The sequence below is a fragment of the Gorilla gorilla genome, chromosome 14, assembly GCF_029281585.2.
Source record: "Gorilla gorilla gorilla isolate KB3781 chromosome 14, NHGRI_mGorGor1-v2.1_pri, whole genome shotgun sequence".
Taxonomy (NCBI): domain Eukaryota; kingdom Metazoa; phylum Chordata; class Mammalia; order Primates; family Hominidae; genus Gorilla; species Gorilla gorilla.
Genome location: NC_073238.2, coordinates 33,091,052 through 33,112,388, shown reverse-complemented (window position 1 = coordinate 33,112,388; position 21,337 = coordinate 33,091,052). Strand labels below are relative to the sequence as shown.

Here is a 21,337-nt window from a genome sequence, read left to right as displayed (position 1 = left end):
TTGCAACTCTCCAGGCCCGCTACTGGGGTGACTACCAACTAACAGGGCACCCAGAGAATGAGAAAACATGGACATCCACAAGTGAAATTTCCCTAAAGGAGTAAGAGATCACAGGAAAGTTGTAACGACACCTGCTGACTTAGTATTTTCTTCTACTGCCTGATTTCTTTTATGCACATGGTAGACTTAAACATTTAAGTGTCAGCTTATTTTCCTAGAACACTAAAATACTTTAAAAACACATTTTAAAATTCTTATTACCAGCCTTGGCATCATAGTGAGACCTTGTCTCTACTAAAAGTAAAAACAAACAAACAAACAAACAAAAACTAGCCAGGCATGGTGTTGCATGCCTGTAGTCCTAGCTACTTAAAGGCCAGAGGCAGGAGACTCATTTGAGCCCAGGAATTTGAGTTTACAGTGAGCTATGATTGTGCCACTGCACTCCAGCCTGGACAACAGAATGAGACCCTTTCTCAAAGAAAACCCCTCTAATTTAAAAGAGAACAAAAGTTTTTATTCACTGCAGAAACAAATGCAAATAGGCAAAGAAAATAAATATGATCCTGAATCCCCTCTCCCAAGAGGACAAATGTTAACATTTCTACACATATTCTTCCAAATATAAACCTATATAAAACTAATATATATGAAATGTATTATATACTAAAACATTAAACTCATATTGAATATGCAGCACTTTGCAGCCTTCCATAAGTAATACACAATAGCAATAACAAACATAAGAGAATATAAAGTACTCTCAAATTGGCCTGACTTATAACTGCTTTTTGTGCTTACTAATGTATCATGAAACCCTTTCTAAGTCTCTAAATGTTTTCTTTGTTTTTTCATTGGTTGCATAGTATTCCACCGCACAGATGTACCATAAGTCATTTAAAGAATCTCTCCTTTTTGGGAATTTAATTTGCTTCTATTTTTTCAATATTATGACCAACACTTTAAACGAATATCCTTTCACCTAAATATAGGCATATATTCTTTTTTTCCAGTATCTGTTATTTTTGTTTTTGTTTTGTGTTGAAGACAGGGTCTCTGTTGCTCAGGCTGGAGTGTACTGGTGTGATCAGCTCACTGTAACCTCAAACCCCTGTGCTCAAGGGAGCCTCCTGTCTCCACCTCCCAAGGAGCTGAGACTACAGGCATGCACCAGTGCACCTGGCTAATTTTTTAACTTTTTCTTCTTGTAGAGATGGGGTCTCACTTTGTTGCCCAGGCTGCACTATGTACTTTGTAATAGAATTCTTCTTTATAAATATACTTTACCTCATCTGGGCACTGGTCTCATTTTTAGGTTGAAAACTTGGTGGCAACACTTGAGAAATGCTGGTTCTCTTTGCTAGTTTTGGTGGGGTGGCAGGAGAGGTAGACAACCCCTGGGTTAGGGTTAGAATATTGATGCTCTGTGAGGCAGTACCTACGAGGTGATGAGGCCCATGTAACTACTTGAAGAGATTAAGGGATCCAGTAGAGGGTGACTGTGAGTCAGAAATCCCACTGTGACCCTTACTACCTACAACCAGGAGAGTACCGTTAAACAATTCAATACTAAAAGTGGGCATGAAAAAAATCCAAAGGGTATCACCAGCTGACAAAGGGCAGAAAATTTATACTCTAGGTTGACATTTAGGCCTTAACACACCATGACAGCATGAGGCTCCATGGGGTGTGTCAGCATGGGGGATCTGAGGAAGCCCTCCCCTCTCTTGCAGTCTGTGGCTCTGCCTCATGAATATTATTACAGAAACCTCTGCGTGAAGACCATAAAGTGCATACTTTTTGACATCTGAAACCTCAGCTTGTTGGGAACAGGCCCCCAAAATCTGGCCATAAACTGGCCCCAAAACTGGCCATAAACAAAATCTCTGCAACACTGTGACATATTCGTGATGGCCATGACACCCACGCTGGAAGGTTGTGGGTTTACTGGAATGAGGGCAAGGAACACCTGGCCCACCCAGGGCAGAAAACCGCAAACAATAGCATGAGCCATCTGTGCCTTAAGGACATGCTCCTGCTGCAGATAACTAGCCCAACCCATCCATTTATTTCCCCCCCATCCCTTTGTTTCCCATAAGGGATACTTTTAGTTAATCTAAAATCTATAGAAACAATGCTAACGACTGGCTTGTTGTTAATAAATATGTGGGTAAATCTCTGTTCGAGGCTCTCAGCTCTGCGGGCTGTGAGATCCCTGATTTCCCACTTCGCTCCTCTGTATTTTTGTGTATGTGTCTTTAATTCCTCTAACGCAGCTGGGTTAGAGTCTCCCCGACCGAGCTGGTCTCGACATCAGCTGGTCAAGTCCATCTGGGAAACATATCCTGAGATGGGTGGAGCTTTCACGTCTTATTCATACTTATACTTTCTTCCTTTCTTTTCTTTTCTTTTTTTTTGAGATGAAGCCCCCTTGTTATTTGCCTGGGAGTCTAGGATACAGCAGGCTCTGGGTAAATACATACTGTAAAGTTGGCAGGTAGAAGGGGTTTTTGGCTGTTGTTTTTCAAACAGATTATTAATATGTTGACATTATTAAAAACACATGCACATGAACATCACCATTGCCCCAGAAGCCTCTCCAGCTCACGAGTGTCAAGCCCAGTGATTTATAAGATTGCTTGCACATATTATATTTTAAAGCACATATTGCTTTTGTGAAATGTGTATTTATTATACATTTTGGAATTGATAATGTATGCCGAAAAGCAGCCTCTGCCTTGCTGGATCTGAGACAGTCTATCATGTAAACACACTTCTGGAAGGGACTTGATACAAATGCTTTAGACGGGGTCAACCAGCTTCCATGGTCTCTCTCTCTCTCTCTGTCTCACACAAACATGCACACACACACACAGGCCCCTTCTCCTCCCCCGACCATGTCACACCCATATAAATAGATAATAAAAACAGTAATGGAACAACAGCCCCAGAGGAAAGCTCTGTTAGGAATAAATCTGATTTTCAAAGCTGCAAAACACCCATCCAGCGAAGTAACCTTGTAAAAAGCAACAATTTATAACTCTACAGATTGGGCTGCCCCAAATTAGGGAAATGGCTTTGTGAGCCCCCAACAAGTGTGTTCTTCAAATACCCTCAGCTGTGGCTCCAAGTACAAGAGTTGATAGGAAATCCAATTTGCGGTCAGTCTATATGGAGAGTGTTCCAGACTCTGATCACCTTGGTAAGGCCATGTGGGTCAGTGTATGGCTGTGTGGGTGTGGGGGGCTGTGTAGGTATGTGGGTCTGTGTGTTGCTGTGTGGGTTGGTGTGTGGCCGTGTGGGTCTGTGTGTTGTCACGCTGTGTAATGTGCATTCACACTCCACTCTGGCAGCTTAATCTTTTCCTCCCCAGCATCCATTAGCGTAATCAACTGGAGGCCTGCCCAGAACCTGCCAAGCTTGTATTAATGTTGGCTCAGGGGGAGATTTATTCCTTCCTAGCACAGCACCGGCTATCCCCAGCATCCATTAGCGTAATCAACTGGAGGCCTGCCCAGAACCTGCCAAGCTTGTATTAATGTTGGCTCAGGGGGAGATTTATTCCTTCCTAGCACAGCACCGGCTATACCTGGCTCAGCTAGGACTCTCCCACCTTTATACCCCTCACTACACTACACATACACACACACATCCATGCACACATACAGGCACATGCACTTGCACACGAACACACACATACACGAGTGCCAGGTGGAACTAGTTCTGACTAGTGTTTGGAAGTGGAAGCTCCTTGGCCTCTGCCAAATATAGTCAATCACCCCGAGATTTTCAGAGCCTCTGCATCATTGTCTGATCTGGAAACCCCTTTCCTATTCTGCAAGGGCCACAAGCACATTATAAATGCAATCTCACTTGGAGGCTTAAGTGCCAACCTGGGGTCAAACAGCTGTGTCATCTGAATGAGTAATTTACCTCTCTGCTCATCAGTTTGCTCATTCATAAAATGGGAATAATATTAGCAGGATGACATCATGAGGTTCCTCATTAAGGTATCATTTTTAAAATGAACAACAGTCCCTGCCCAGTGGGAGAGGCATCAGACAGAATGTCTACTCCCACCTCAGTCCAGGATGGAATTAATCTCAGCCTCTTACCCCTGCTAAGTCCAATCACACAAACCCTGCAGGGAGAAAGAGAGCATCTGCCATAGAGTCAGGCTGCCACCCTGTTCACCTGCTTCTGTCCTTGGCACCTGCCCCTGAGCTCCAGACACACAGAACTCTTCACTGATCCCAGGACACACCCCCTTTGCACATGCTGTGTCCTCTGCCTGGATTTCCCTTCCACCTATTCTCTGCCTAGAAAACTGACATCACCCTTCAAAGCTCAGATCTAAAACCACCATTCATTGCAGTCTTCTCTGCTCCCTCCTCTTCTCCCTTAGCCTCAAGCAGAGATAATTTCTTGGGTCGCCATGGAATCTCATGAAAAGTTCTATTTGAACACTTTCTATACTTGCAACACCAGGACATGATGTGGTTCTTCCACCAAATGGTGAACCCCTTGAGGAGAGGAGTTATGTTTATCTTCGATTCCCTAATACTTAACCCAGTGTCAAGTACGTACTAGTAAACTTAATCCATGTTTGAATGGATTATTCTTTGTGTCCTCAAAGTTTAACTCCAGGACTGGGGCATACTAATTACCTAATCAGCGTTTGTGGAAGTGACCAATTAATTGTTATGAAGCTATCTCTACAGCCCCACAGCCTAGTAGAGTTAAGTGTTTGAATGAGTGAACTGTGCCTCATATTCTGGCCACTCACTATGCTGCCTGGACCATAGTAGGTGCCAAAAAAAGGTTTGCATGAATGTCCATTCCCCCTGCACCTGGTACAGAGTTTATCTCACTGTTGCAATTGACAACCCCCATGCTTCTTCAACTCAATTAGTGCAGGTTTACCTTACTTACCTGATGATGCAATGCAGGTTCAGGGCAGCAGAGGATGGGGGAGGGAAGGAGGGGCTCTGCTCCACTGGTTCATTCAAGAGAACCCAGGCTCCTGATGGCTCTGCCAGTTTCAACAAGTGGCCTTCCAGGGTCATCCTTGGTGTTGAAACCTCGCTGGAAAGTTGTGGAAAAAGCAGGAATATTTTATGGCCAGGCCAAGAACTAGCCCACATCACTTCTGCTCACATTCTTTTGGCTAGTACTCAGTCACTTGGTCAAACCTCACTGCAGGGAAGGCTGGAAAATGTAGCTTTACTGTGTGCTCAAGTAAAAGTGGAAATGGGTTTGATGAGCAGTACTAAGTCCAAAAAACTTGTCAGTCATCCACAGATATTTGATGAATAATATGAATAATGAGTTTTTCTATACCTGGATACTAGGTATAGGTATGTTTCCACATAGCATATGCTCAATGAGTAGTTGAAATAATTCATCTCTGTATTCTGAAAAGCCTTACATATTGTCTGATGTGGAGATTGTACTCAGTAAATAAATGGATGAAAAGGAGGGAGAGAGGGAGGGAGGAAGGAAGGAAAGAAGGAAGGAAGGAATGAAGGAAGGAAGGAAAGGTTTAATAACAATGTATCGATGAATGGATGGGTGGATGAAAGAAATCAAGGATGGGTGGGAGAAAAGTAGAAAGAAAAGATTTAATAACAGATAAGTGAATGATGTATAGATGAATGGATGGGTGAAATCAATCAAGGATGCAAGGGAGGAAAGGAGAAAGGAAGGGAGGAACAAATGAAGGAAGGAGAAAAGGAAGGAAAATGCTAAGAGTAATAATGGATGGATGATGGATAGATGAATGGATGAAAGAAAGGAAGGATGAGTGAGAGAAAGGAAGGGAGATGGGAGGAAGGTATATATATATATATATACTACATACATATATACATATACATAGTTTTGTTAATATGTAACAAGAATTAGGAGATATATATATATATACACATGCTTGGGAAATGAATTACTTGGGAAATTGTTACCGTCATAAACTAGGGCAATGGGTTACCCCTGAGAACTCAGGTCTTCCTGTTAGCCCCAACTGCTCAGTCCCCACTTGGTCCTGATCCCTTGGCGCACCCCTCATTACACCCTACACAGGGACTTGACCACCTTCCAGCTTCCAAGTAGGAGTGAGCTTACATCCAGGTTTCCTGGGTGTGGTGGCTACAGCTTCAAGTGGGAGCCATGGAAAATGGGGGGTGGGAAGACAGAGCAAGGTTTTAGATTCAAAATCTACACTCTGCTTGAGTGATCAATATCATTTCCATACTATAATTACATTGCCCAATTCTCCCCTGATTGTACTGCTATCTTCTAGGCTGTCCTGGTTGGAAGGAATCTAAAACTATGAGATGTCAGATTCTGTGAAACAATGACTTCCCAAGGAAATAAGGAAGTATGGTCCTAGACAGTAACTGATAAATCCCATTAGGTCTCTTATCCCCTATTTGGTCTCTTCTGAGATGAGATTGTTGATTTGTCTAATGCAAACTGTGTATCCAGTATTGCTGAAGGAGAAAAATTTGCCCAGCTTTGGAGGATGAGGGCTCAGGGAGTCTAAGCCAGGGAGCAGAAGGAGGATGGGACTGAGGTATGGTACGTGGCTACATCAGATACATCTTGACAGATTTTTCTCCATGTTCTGCCTGATTATTCTGGTCCACAGAACTCCTACAAAGAGAGTTTGCTACTATAGTGTTTTAAGTCAGGAGCCACAGGATCTGTTCTCGTGAAACTTGGTTAGGATAAAAGAAAAAGGGGGCGCATTTGGCTCAGAGCTCAGAGGTGCTCCACAAGGGATGCCCCAGAACTCTGCAGATGGTCCAAGAGGAGAACACATCTCTGCAAAGCACCCCTGCCTCTCCAATACTGATATCCTCATTCCCCAGCTTCTGTACCCTAAACCCAGAACTTTGCTGAGCTAGAGTGTGTTAAAATAATTGTGTTTATCTTGTGCTCTTGTAAAATTTAGGACTCGTTTGCTTAAGACATGCCCCCACCCAGCCAATCTCTTCCTTCCCGTCTTTTCTGGGTCCAGGGATCAGAGAGGAAAGACTTTTGTTAAAGAGGAAAGCAAGCTGAAGTGAAAAGGAAAGAGCACTAAACTAGGAGTCAGGCAATGAAATTACAATTCCTATCTTGTGGCAAAGTTGCTGAGCTGCTTTGAGCAAGTCTCATCCCCTTTCTGGCCTGGCCTGCAACTCCCCATCTTAAGATAAGGGGTTAGTCTAGAACATTTTAAAATTAGTTGCTAATATTTAAAATCTAGAGATCCCACATAAAAGAGGTTTTTAACTCCTCCCATGAATTCAAATCGGAAACACCAGTCTCACACTCCCACTTGGCCTCAAACAGCTGAAACTGAGTGGTAGCTTCTCGCTTTAGGTGGGAGATGCACTCTCAGGTTAACCACAATCCCCACTACTCCCTATTGCTTTATAACTTGCTTCACTTGCTTATGTTATCAACTGGCCCTTGTAAGCTTATGTTTATAATTTCTAGATATCTACTCCCACTCCAGCTTCATCAATCCAAGATAAACTCACTCTCGCACAGAAGCCAAGGGTAAGAACCATCACCTGTGACTGCTACTTGTCAACACTAATTAGGCCTGCATGGTCCCAATTCAGCACCCTGGACAAATTATTGAGAGCTATTGGAGGCAAGTAAGTCCTCCCAGATCCCACCAAGTCCTGTCTAATGGGCAGCCACGCCCTTGCCCAGCCTCAGAATGTGCTGATACCTGGTAGACTGGAACTTCATCTTGTTATTATCACCAAAGCCCTGAATCTCTGCTGAATCTGCCCCGTGTTTGATTCCTTTGTAATTCTGCCACTCCTTGGGATCAGGTTGGGGATGTGTAATTCTTCTCTGTCAAGACATGTCTAAACTGCCTATCTTTTACATGCAACTGCTGCTTCCCAAAGGCCACCGTCCATGTTGCATAAAGAATGATGGATTTGATATCGTATATTACCGCTGTGCACTTTCATTTTCCATGTCTGATTTTCCTCCCCCAAATTGCTGAGTGATCGAGAGGCTAGGGTTGTTTTTATGAGAGGTGTCATAAGACCATCTTCATGCACAACATGGCCAGGCAAGGTGGATCAGAGATAAAGAAAAATTGTCAGGTACCTCCGAATTGTTTCTTGCTGGTATCTCTTTACAAGTTCCCTCCAAGACATCTCTCCAGGAGTCCATGGCTGTCAGGAGGATATCAGTTGGTTAATCTGGTTTCAACTCCTTACAATTACTTAGCCCACCAATCAAAACCCACCACAATTTGGGACCCACTGAGTGCCCACTCTGTGCCGGCACTGTGCTAGGTCTAGGACATAAGATATAAAAAGTGTATCTCTGTTCTTCTGAAGCTCCTATTCCAGTGAGTAAGAGAGACAATTAAAACAAAGCTATAGTGTGATGCAGTGGGTCACACCTGTAATCCCAGCACTTTTGGAGGCTGAGGCGGGTGGATCATTTGAGGTCAGGAGCTCAAGACCAGCCTGGCCAAAATAGAGAAACCCCATCTCTACTGAAAATAAAAAAATTGGGCTGAATAGGAAGAGCTCCAGTCTACAGCTCCCAGCATGAGCGATGCAGAAGATGGGTGATTTCTGCATTTCCAACTGAGGTACTGGGTTCATCTCACCGGGGCTTGTTGAACAGTGGGTGCAGCCCATGGAGTGTGAGCCCAGGGGCATTGCCTCACCCAGGAAGTGCAAGGGGTCAGGGAATTCCCTTTCCTAGCCAAGGGAAGCCGTGACAGATGGTACCTGGAAAATCAGCACACTCCTACCCTAATACTGTGCTTTTCCAATGGTCTTATTAGCAAACGGCACACCAGGAGATTATATCCCGCACCTGGCTTGGAGGGTCCTATGCCCACAGAGCCTCACTTACTGCTAGCACAGCAGTCTGAGATCGAACTGCAAGGTGGCAATGAGGCTGGAGGAGGGGTGTCCACCATTGCTGAGGTTGAGTAGGTAAACAAAACAGCCGGGAAGCTTGAACTGGGTGGAGCCCACCACAGTTCAAAGAGGCCTGCCTGCCTCCGTAGACTCCACCTCTGGGGGTAGGGCATAGCTGAAAAAAAGGCAACAAAAACTTCTGCAGACTTAAACGTCCTTGTCTGACAGCTTTGAAGAGAGTAGTGGTTCTCCCAGCATGGAGTTTGAGATCTGAGAACAGACAGACTGCCTCCTCAAGTGGATCCCTGACCCCCGAGTAGCCTAACTGGGAGATAATTCCCAGTAGGGGCTGACTGACACCTCATACAGCCGAATTCCCCTCTGAGACAAAGCTTTCAGAGGAAGGATCAGGCAGCAACATTTGCCGTTCTGCAATATTTGCTGTTCTGCATCCTCCGCTGCTGATACCCAGGCAAACAGGGTCTGGAGTGGACCTCCAGCAAACTCCAACAGACCTGCAGCTGAGGGTCCTGACTGTTGGAAGGAAAACTAACAAACAGAAAGGACATCCACACCAAAACCCCATCTGTACATCACCATCATTAAAGACCAAAGGTAGATAAAACCACAAAGACAGGGAGAAACCAGAGCAGAAAAGCTCAAAATTCTAAAAATCAGAGTACCTCTTCTCCTCCAAAGGAACGCAGCTCCTCGCCAGCAATGGAACAAAGCTAGACGAAAAATGACTTTGACGAGTTGACAGAAGTAGGCTTCAGACCACCGGTAATAACAAACATCTCTGAGCTAAAGGATGATGTTTGAACCCATCGCAAAGAAGCTAAAAACTTTGAAAAAAGACTAGATGAAAGGCTAACTAGAATAAAGAGTGTAGAGAAGTCGTTAAATGACCTGATGGAGCTGAAAACCATGGCACGAGAACTACGTGACAAATGCACAAGCTTCAGTAGCCAATTCGATCAAGTGGAAGAAAGGGTATCAGTGATTGAAGATCAAATGAATGAAATGAAATAAGAAGAGAAGTTTAGAGAAAAAAGAGTAAAAAGAAATGAACAAAGCCTCAAAGAAATATGGGACTATGTGAAAAGACCAAATCTGCGTCTCATTGGTGTACCCGAAAGTGACAGGGAGAATGGAACCAAGTTGGAAAACACTCTGCAGGATATTACCCAGGAGAACTTCCCCAACCTAGCGGGGCAGGCCAACATTCAAATTCAGAAAATACAGAGAATGCCACAAAGATACTCCTCGAGAAGAGCAACTCCAAGACACATAATTGTCACACTCACCAAAGTTGAAATGAAGGAAAAAATGTTAAGGGCAGCCAGAGAGAAAGGTTGGGTTACCCTCAAAGGGAAGCCCATCAGACTAATAGCTGATCTCTGAGCACAAACTCTACAAGCCAGAAGAGAGTGGGGGCCAATATTCAACATTCTTAAAGAAAAGAATTTTCAACCCAGAATTTCATATCCAGCCAAACTAAGCTTCATAAGTGAAGGAGAAATAAAATACTTTACAGACAAGCAAATGCTGAGAGATTTTGTCATCACCAGGCCTGCCTTACAAGAGCTCCTGAAGGAAGCACTAAACATGGAAAGGAACAACCGGTACCAGCCACTGCAAAAACATGCCAAATTGTAAACATCATCGGTGCTAGGAAGAAACTGCATCAACTAACGTGCAAAATAACCAGCTAACATCATAATGACAGGATCAAATTCACACATAACAATATTAACCTTAAATACAAATGGGCTAAATGCTCCAATTAAAAGACACAGACTGGCAAATTGGATAAAGAGTCAAGACCCATCAGTGTGCTGTATTCAGGAAACCCATCTCATGTGCAGAGACACACATACGTTCAAAATAAATGGATGGAGGAAGATCTACCAAGAAAAGGAAAACAAAAAAAGCAGGGCATGCAATCATACTCTCTGATAAAACAGACTTTAAACCAACAAAGATCAAAAGAGACAAAGAAGGCCATTACATAATGGTAAAGGGATCAATTCAACAAGAAGAGCTAACTATCCTAAATCTATATGCACCCAATACAGGAGCACCCAGATTCATAAAGCAAGTCTTTAGCGACCTACAGAGAGACTTAGACTCCCATACAATAATAATGGGAGACTTTTAACATCGCACTGTCAACACTAGACAGATAAACGAGACAGAAAGTTAACAAGGATATCTAGGACTTGAACTCAGCTCTGCACCAAGCGGACTTAATGGACATCTACAGAACTCTCCACCCCATATCAACAGAATATACATTCTTCTCAGCACCACATCACACTTATTCAAAAATTGACCACATAGTCGGAAGTAATGCACTCCTCAGCAAATGGAAGAGCACAGAAATTATAACAAACTGTCTCTCAGACCACAGTGCAATCAAATTAGAACTCAGGATTAAGAAACTCTCTCAAAACACTCAACTACATGGAAACTGAAACTGCTCCTGAATGACTACTGGGCACATAATGAAATGCAGGCAGAAATAAAGATGTTCTTTGAAACCAATGAGAACAAAGACACAGTATACCAGAATCTCTTGAACACATTTAACGCAGTGTGTAGAGGGAAATTTATAGCACTAAATGCCCACAAGAGAAAGCAGGAAAGATCTAAAATTGACACCCTAACATCACAATTAAAAGAACTAGAGAAGCAAGAGCAAACACATTCAAAAGCTAGCAGAAGGCAAGAAATAAGTAAGATCAGAGCAGAATTGAAGGAGGTAGAGACACAAAAATCCCTTCAAAAAAATCAGTGAATCCAGGAGCTGGTTTTTAGAAAAGATCAACAAAATTGATAGACCACTAGCAAGACTAACACAAAAGAAAAGAGAGCAGAATCAAACAGATGCAATAAAAGATGATAAAGGGGATGTCATCAGCAATCCCACAGAGATACAAACTACCATCAGAGAATACTATAAACACCTCTATGCAAATAAACTAGAAAATCTAGAAGAAATGGATAAATTCCTGGATACATACACCCTCCCAAGACTAAACCAGGAAGAAGATGAATCCCTGAACAGACCAATAACAGGCTCTAAAATTGAGGCAATAAATTACAGCCTACCAACCAAAAAAAGTCCACAAGACAGATTCACAGCCGAATTCTACCTGAGGTACAAAGAGGAGCTGGTACCAGTCCTTCTGAAACTATTCCAGTCAACAGAAAAAGAGGGAATCCTCCCTCACTCATTTTATGAGGCCAGAATCATCCTGATATCAAAGCCTGGCAGAGACACAACAAAAAAAGAAATTTTAGACCAATATCCCTGATGAAAATCAATGCAAAAATCCTCAATAAAATACGGGCAAACAGAATCCAGCAGCACATCAAAAAGCGCATCCACCATGATCAAGTTGGCATCATCCCTGTGATGCAAGTCTGGTTCAAGATACACAAATAAATATACGTAATCCATCATATAAACAGAACCAAAGACAAAATCCACATGATTATCTCAATAGATGCAGAAAAGGCCTTCAACAAAATTCAACAGCCTTCATGCTTAAAATTTTCAATAAACAAGTATTGATGGGACATATCTCAAAATAATAAGAGCTATTTATGACAAATTCACAGCCAATATCATACTGAATGGGCAAAAACTGGAAGCATTCCCTTTGAAAACTGGCACAAGACAGGGATGCCCTCTCTCACCGCTCCTATTCAACATGTGTTGGAAGTTCTGACCAGGTCAGTCAGGCAAGAGAAAGAAATAAAGGGTACTCAATTAGGAAAAGAGGAAGTCAAATTGTCCCTATTTGCAGATGACATGATTATATATTTAGAAAACCCCATTGTCTGGGCCCAAAATCTCTTTAAGCTGATAAGCAACTTCAGCAAAGTCTCAGGATACAAAATCAATGTACAAAAATCACAAGCATTCTTATACACCAATAACAGACAAACAGAGAGCCAAATCATGAGTGAACTCCCATTCACAATTGCTTCAAAGAGAATAAAATACCTAGGAATCCAACTTACAAAGGAAATGAAGGACCACTTCAAGGAGAACTACAAACCACTGCTCAATGAAATAAAAGAGGACACAAACAAATGGAAAAACAATTCATGCTCATGGATAGGAAGAATCAATATTGTGAAAACGGCCATACTGCCCAAGGTAATTTATAGATTCAATGCCATCCCCATCAAGCTACCAATGACTTTCTTCACAGAATTGGAAAAAAAAACTACTTTAAAGTTCATATGGAACCAAAAAAGAGCCTGCATTGCCAAGACAATCCTAGGCCAAAAGAACAGAGCTGGAGGCATGACTCTACCTGACTTCAAACTATAGTACAAGGCTACAGTAACGAAAACAGCATGGTACTGGTACCAAAACAGAGATATAGAACAATGGAACAGAACAGAGCCCTCAGAAATAATAGCACACATCTACAACCATCTGATCTTTGACAAACCTGACAAAAACAAGAAATGGGGAAACAATTCCCTATTTAATAAATGGTACTGGGAAAACTGGCTAGCCATATACAGAAAGCTGAAACTGGATCCCTTCCCTACACCTTACACAAAAATTAATTCAAGATGGATTAAAGACTTAAATGTTAGACCTAACACTATAAAAACCCTAGAAGAAAACCTAGGTAATGCCATTCAGGACATAGGCAGGGGCAAGTACTTCATGACTAGAACACCAAAAGCAATGGCAACAAAAGCCAGTATAGACAAATGAGATCTAATTAAAGAGCTTCTGCACAGCAAAAGAAACTACCATCAGAGCGAACAGGCAACCTACAGAATGGGAGAAAATTTTCACAATCTACCCATCTGACAAAGGGCTAATATCCAGAATCTACAAAGAACTTAAACAAATTTACAAGAAAAAATAAAACCCCATCAAAAAGTGAACAAAGGATATGAACAGACACTTCTCAAAAGAAGACATTTATGCAGCCAACAGACACATGAAAAAATGCTCATCATCACTGGCCATCAGAGAAACGCAAATCAAAACCACAATAAGATACCATCTCACACCAGTTAGAATGACGATCATTAAAAAGTCAGGAAACAACAGGTGCTGGAGAGGATGTGGAGAAATAGGAACACTTTAACACTGTTGGTGGGTCTGTAAACTAGTTCAACTATTGTGGAAGACAGTGTGGTGATTCCTCAAGGATCTAGAACTAGAAATACCATTTGACCCAGCCTTCCCATTACTGGGTATATCCCCAGAGGATTATAAATCATGCTGCTTTAAAAACACATGCACTCATATGTTTACTGCGGCACTATTCACAATAGCAAAGACTTGGAACCAACCCAAATGTACATCAATGATAGACTGGATTAAGAAAATGTGGCACATATACACCATGGAATACTATGCAGCCATAAAAAAAGATGAGTTCATGTCCTTTGTAGGGACACAGATGAAACTGGAAACCATCATTCTGAGCAAACTATCGCAAGAACAAAAAACCAAACACCACATGTCTCACTCACAGGTGGGAATTGAACAATGAGAACACGTGGACACAGGGTGGGGAACATCACACACTGGGGCCAGTGGTGGGGTGGGGGTAGGGAGGAGGGATAGCATTAGGAGATATACCTAATGTAAATGATGACTTAATGGGTGCAGCACACCAACATGGCACATGTATACGTATGTAACAAACCTGCACATTGTGCACATGTAACCTAGAACTTAAAGTATAATAAAAATAAATAAATAAATAAATAAGCTGGGCATGGTGGCACTCACCTATAATCTCAGCTACTCAGGAGGCTGAGGCAGGAGGGTTACTTGAACTGGGGAGATGGAGGCTGCAGTAATCCAAGAAAATGCCACTGCATTCCAACCTGGGTGTAAATAAATAAATAAATAAATAAATAAATAAATGCTATCTACTAGCCAGCAGTGATAAACACTTGGAAGAAAACTATCTGAGTAAAGACGGGATGATGGTAATGGATATTGTAGGTTAGAGCCATGAGGGAAGACTTCTCCCCAAGGTGGCTTCTATGCAGACCTCTAGATGAAGTGGATGCTCAGGCTGTGAGGAAGAGCTTTCCCGGTGAAGGGAACAAATGCCAAGGTCTGGCAGCTACAACATGCTTGGAATGTTTGAAGACCAGAAAGAGGGTTTTTGTAGCTACAGCAGAATAAGAGAGAGAAGCTACAGAAGATACTAAGGTCAGAGAGCTGGTCCTCATTGTCCGTTGCTCCCACTGGCTTTGGCTTTAAGTACTCATTTGCAGTCTGCAGAGAAACAGGACCAACAAGATATGCAGACAGAGACATGGATGCACACTTAGAGATACAGATGGAGACAGAGATGATAGAGATGGTGATGAAGATGGAGGTAGCGATGGAGATAAAGAGGCAGAAGTAGAGTTAGAGGGAGAGAGAGAGACATAGAGATAGAGACAGAAATAAAAAAAGGCTTACTTTAAGGTATCTGTTCATGGAATTGTGGGGTTGGCAAATTCTGAAATCTTCAGGGCAGGTCAGCAGGCTGCAAGTGCTCAGGCAGGAGCTGATGATGCTGCAGTCTTGGGGAAGAATTTCTTCTTCCTCAGAGGAACCTCAATTCCACTCTTTAGGCCTTTAACTGATCAAACGGGGCCTATTCAAATTATTGAAGATAATCTCCTTATCTTAAGTCAACTGATAGTAGATGTTAGCCCAATCTACAAAATCCCTTCAGAGCAACACTTAGATTAGTGTTGGATTGAGTAACTGGGTGCTACATCCTAGCCAGGTGGACACATACAACTCCCCACCACAGGCTCTTTGAGCTCCTGCATTATTCTCCATCACATGCCTCTGCTTTTGGCATCCTCTCTGTGCACAGCTCCAAGTGTGTCTCCTACCACAATGACCAGTATGGTGTCTGACCTAAGGATACAGTAGAGATGTTATTGTTATTATTTTGTTAGTCACCTTAAATATTTTTAGAAGAGTGAGAATATATTTCAAAATAAAATGTATGATTTCCATATCCCTATCTGGGTTTTGGGATGTTTAGATTTCAGCGAGAGGAGTTTGGCAGGCTTGCCCCATCTCCTGCAATGCTCTCAGAGTGCTGGTGGATGAAGGATTGCCCTGTGAACCTCTGACTCATCTGCTTGTTCTGTGAGCTTTTACATAAGAGCAGAAAGACAGCTCTAGACTGAGTCAGGCTAGAGAGGGCTGTGGCATTATCCTTAAAAGATACATCGTCCATGAATGTGTCTCCACACCCCATCCCCAGGCTATATCCCTTTGGGGAGAAAGAATGCTAAGCCCTCTCTATGAGGCTGCCCCAAGTCTTTCCAGGCTGGGCTCTCTCTGACTCCACTTCACCCCATCAGGCATTTGCTGTTGAATTAATATTCCTAACCCCAGCTCTGGTCTTGACAGCCCTTGCTCAAAACTTCAGCTCTCTGTGGACTTCAGGAAGGAAGACCAACTCCACAGCATGGCTTTAGAAAGCCTCCATGATTATCCCACCCAAAACTCCTGCAGCCTCCCCACCGTTTCCAGATTCTTACATATCCTTGACGGTCAGGTGACACCTGTGTCCTCCAATGTCCTGACATTCCCACCTCCCTCTGCTCAAACCCCTTCATCCACTAGAAAATGCTTTCTTCTTTTAAATATCCTTGAGAAAATTCTATTCTGTTGCAAGAAAAAAAGATAAAATGTATGATATTACAAATGAGAATATCTGTCCAACAAATATCACCCTTAGGAGAATCACAGAGCGACCCACAGAAAGGAGAAGATATTAGCAATAGTATCTTCAATCAAGAACTAATATCCAGAATATATAAAGAACACCTACTAACCAGTAAGAAAAGTGTAGAGTCTCCAATGGGAAAAAAAAAAAAAGGCAAAAGACCTGAACAGGTACTGCACCAAAAGAAAGAGCAGGAAGGCCAGGCCAGAAGGCCAGAATGTTAGGAGGCAGAACACCAAACAGACAGAAGGCCAGAGAGAGGGCCAGAAGGAAAAAAAAATAGAAGGCCTAAAGGGAGAAGGCCAGAGGACAGAAGGCAGAAGGCTAGAAGGCAGAAGGCAAGGAGAGAAGACAGAAGGCAAAAGACAGAAAGGCAGATGGCCAGAGGGACAGAAGACAGAGGCCAGAAGAAAAAGACCAGGATGGAAAGCCAGAATACAGAAGCCCAAGATAGAAGGCCAGAAGGTAGAGGGACAGAAGACCAAAAGGCAGAAGGCCCAAAGGGAGAAGAAAAGGCCAAAAGGCAGAAGGCCAGAAGGTAGAGGGACAGAAGGCCAAAAGGCAGAAGGTCCAAAGGGAGAAGACAAGGCCAAAAGGCAGAAGGCCGGAAGGGAGAAGACAAGGCCAAAATACAGCAGACCAGAAACCCAGAAGGGCAGGCCAGAGGCCAGAAGGGAGAAGGCCAGGCCAGAAGGGAGAAGGCCAGAAGTCCAGAAGGAAGAAAGCCAGAAAGGCAGAGGCAAAAAAGGCAGAAAGCCAAAGGGAGAAAAAGCAATGACCAAAAGGCAAGGCCAGAAGGCAGAAGGTAAGGCTAGAAAGTACGGTGAAGTGGAGTCAGAGAGCCCAGCCTGGAAAGACTTGGGGCAGTCTCATAGAGAGGGCTTAGCATTCTTTCTCCCCAGAGGGATATATAGCCTGGGTTGGGGTGTGGTGACATATTCATGGATGATGTATCTTTAAAGGTAATGCCACAGCCCTCTCTAGCCCTGACTCAGTTTAGAAAGGTCAGAAAGGCGGCCTGAGGCCAGAAGGGCAGAAAGAAAGAAGGACAGAAGGCAGAAGGCCAGACCAGAAGGCAGAATACCAGAAAAAAAGAAGGCCAGGCCAGAGCACCAGAAAGCCAGAAGGCCAGAGGGATAAGCCAGAATGCAGAAGACCAAAAGACAGAAGGCCAGCAGGAAAGAAGGCAGAAGACCAGGCCAGAGGACAGAAGGCAGCAAGTGCAGAAGGCCAGATGGCAGAAGACGAGAACAGAAGGCAGAAGGCCAGATGGCAGAAAATCATGCTAGAAGGCAGAATGCTAGGCCAGATGGCCAGAAGGCACAAGGCTAGGCCAGAAGGCTTGGCAAGAAGGCCAGAAGGCAGAAAGCCAGGAGGCCAGGCCAGAAGGAACACGGCCAGAAAACAATAGGTCAGACCAGAAGGCCAGAATGCCAGAAGGCCAGAAGGCCAGAAGACCGGCAAGCAGAAGGACAGGAAGGAAGGAAGGAAGGAAGGAAGGAAGTGAAAAGGCCAAAGGCCTGGCTAGATAGCCGGAAAAATGAAGGCAATAGGCCAGATGGCCAGAAGGCAGAAGACCAGCACAAAACGCCAGAAAGCAGAAGGCCAAGCCAGAAGGCAAGAGGACAGAAGGCCAAGCCAGAAGGCAAGAGGACAGAAGGCCATGCCACATGGCCAGAAGGCCAGAAGACAGCGGGCCAGAAGGCCAGAAAACAGAAGGCAAGGCAAGAAAGCAGAAAGTCAGGCCAGATCAGAAAGCAGGAAGAGGACAGAACACCAAACAAAAGAAGGCCTGGAGTTCCAGAAAGCCAGGAGGCCAGAAGGCAGAAGGCCAGAAGAAAGAAGGCCAGGCCAGAGAATCAGAAAGGCAAAGGCAAGAAGATAGAAGTCCAGAAGGCAAAAGTCAGAAGGCCAGAGGACAGAAACCCAGGCCAGAGAAACAGGCCAGAAGGCAGGTGGCCAGATGACCAGCAAGGAGAGACCAGGAAGGAAGGAAGGAAGTCAGAAGGCCAAAGGCCCGGCCGGATAGCCAGAAGGCAGAATGCCAGATAGCCAGAGGCAGAAGACCAGAGAAGAATGCCAGAAGGCCAGAAAACAGAAGGCCAGGCAAGAAGGGTGAAAGCCAGGCCAGAAAACAAAACGCTGAAAGGAAGAAGGCCAAGCTGGAGTGCCAGAAAGCCTGAAGGCCAGAAGTAAGAAGGACAGAAGAACAAAAGGCAGCAGGCCAGAAGGCCAGAAAACAGAGGGCCAGGCCAGAAAACAGAAGGCCAGGCAAGAAGGGTGAAAGCCAGGCCAGAAAACAAAACGCTGAAAGGAAGAAGGCCAAGCTGGAGTGCCAGAAAGCCTGAAGGCCAGAAGTAAGAAGGACAGAAGAACAAAAGGCAGCAGGCCAGAAGGCCAGAAAACAGAGGGCCAGGCCAGAAAACAGAAGGCCAGAAAACAGCAGGCCAGATGACCAGAAAGCAAAAGACAAGGCAAGAAGGCAGAAGAACAAGAGGAGGAGGCCAGGCCAGAGCACCATTAAGCCAGAGGCCAAAAGGAAGAAGGCAGAAGGCCAGGAGGCAGAAGGTCAGGCCAGATGGCCGGAAAGCAGAAGAAGGCCAGACAGAAGAAAGCCAAAGCCAGAAGAAAGCCAAAGCCAGAAGGCCAGAAGGCAGAAGGCCAGGCCACATGAGCAGAAGGCCAGAAGCCAGAAGGCCAGAGGCCAGGCCAGAGAGAAGAGGACCAGAACAAAAGGCCAAAGGCCAGGAGGCAGAAAGCCAGAAGGCAAGAAGGCAGAAGGCCAGGCCAAAAGGCCAGAAGGCAGAAGGCCAAGAAGGTAGAAAAGGGCAAGAAGGCAGAAGACCAGGAGAGAAGACAGAGGCCAGAATGGCAGATAGCAGAAAGCCATGCTAGAAGACAGAATGCCAGGCCAGATGGCCAGAAGGCAGAAAGCCAGAAGGCCAGGCCAGAAGGAAGAGGTCCAGAAAAGGAAAGGCCATGCCAGAAGGCCAGAAAGTAGAAAGCTAGAAGACCAGCAAGCAGAAGGGCAGAAAGGAAGCAAGAAGGTGAGCAGGCTGGAGGTCTGGCCAGATAGCCAGAGGGCAAAATATCAGGCCAGAAGGCCAGAAGGCAGAAGGCCAGGTAAGAATGCTAGAAGGTCAGTAGGCAGCAGGCCAGAAGGCCAGAAAACAGAACACCAGGAATGAATGCAGAAGGCCAGGGAGGAAGGCCAGAAAAAAGTAGACAAGGGAAGAAAGCCAGAAAACAGAAAGTGAGGCAAGAAGGCAGAAGACCAGACCACAAGAGAGAACACCAAAAGGAAGAAGGCCAAGCCGGAGTGCCAAGAAACCAGAAGGCCAGAAGGTTAGAAGGAGGAAGGCCAGAAGAAAGAAGGACAGAAGGCCGAAGACCAAGCCAGAGGAGCAAAAGGCCAGAGGCAGAAAGCCAGAGGGCCAGGCCAGAGAGATGGAGGCCAGAAAACAAAAGACCAGGCCACAAGGCCAGAATGTCAGAAGGCAGAAGGCCAAGCCAGAAGACAGAACACTGAAAGAAAGAGGGCCATGCCGGAACACCAAGAAGCAAGAAGGCCAGAAGGCAGAAGGTCAGAAGACCAGCAAGCAGAAGGCCAGGAAGGAAGCAAGAAGGTGAGACAGCCAAAGGCCTGGTCAGACTTCCAGAGGGCAGAAAACCAAGACAGAATATAAGATGGCAAAAGGCCAAGCCAGAAGGCCAGAGGGTAGAAAGCCAGGCCACATGGTCAGAAGGCCAGCAGGCAGAAAGCCAGGGAAGAAGTCTAGAAGGTCAGTAGGTAGCAGGCCAGAAGGCCAGAAAACAGAAGGCCAGGCCAGAAGGCAGAAGACCAGAAGGCCAGGGAAAAAGGCCAGAAGCAAGAAGACAAGGGAAGAAATCCAGAAAGCCAAGAGAGAAGGTCAGAAGGTCAGAAGACAGCAGGTCAGAGGCCAGAAAACAAAAGACAAGTCAAGAAGGCAAAAGGCCAGGCCAGATGGGCAGAAGGCCAAAAGGCAGAAGGCCAGAGAGAAGATGGCCAGAAACCATAAGGCCAGTCCCAAAGGTCAGAATTCCTGAAGGCACAAGGCCAGAAGGCCAGCAAGCAAAGGCCAGGCAAGAAGGCAGAGGCCCAAGCCAGATGGACAGAGGTGAGCAGGCTGAAAGCCAGAAGGCTAGAAGGGCAGAACGCAGAATGCCAAGCTAGAGAAAAGAGAGCCAGGAAAGAAAAAGCCAGGCCAGAAAAGGCCAGAAGGCAGAAAGAAGGCAAGACCAGAAAAACAGGCTAGAGGGCAGAAGGCCAGAAGACAGCCAGCAGAAGGCCAGGAAGGAAACAAGAAGGTGAGAAGGCCAAAGGCCCAGCCAGATATCCAGAAGGCAGAAGGCCAGATCCCAGAAGGCAGAAGGCCACATCTCAGAAGGCAAAGACCAGGACAGAAGGCCAAAAGGCAGAAGGCCAGGCCACAAGGTCAGAAGGCAAAAGGCCAGAAAGCCAGGGATGAAGGCCAGAAGGTCAGTAGGCAGCAACAAAATACAGAAAACCAGTCAAGAATACAGAAGACGAGGCAAGAAGCCAGAACACCAACAGAAAGATAGTAGATGCTCAGGCTGGAGCGCCAGAAAGCCAGAAGGCCAGGCCAGATGAGCGGAAGGCAGAAGGCTGGGAAGCCAGGCCAGGCCAGAAGGCAGAAGGCTACAAGGCCCAAAAAAAGAAGACCA

At 44.8% G+C, this 21,337-nt stretch overlaps 1 pseudogene; it reads right to left on the bottom strand.

Moving 5' to 3' along the window:
* Window positions 1–21,337, bottom strand: part of LOC129526211 (lysine-specific demethylase PHF2-like) — a 104,959-nt pseudogene that overhangs the window by 38,970 nt on the left and 44,652 nt on the right.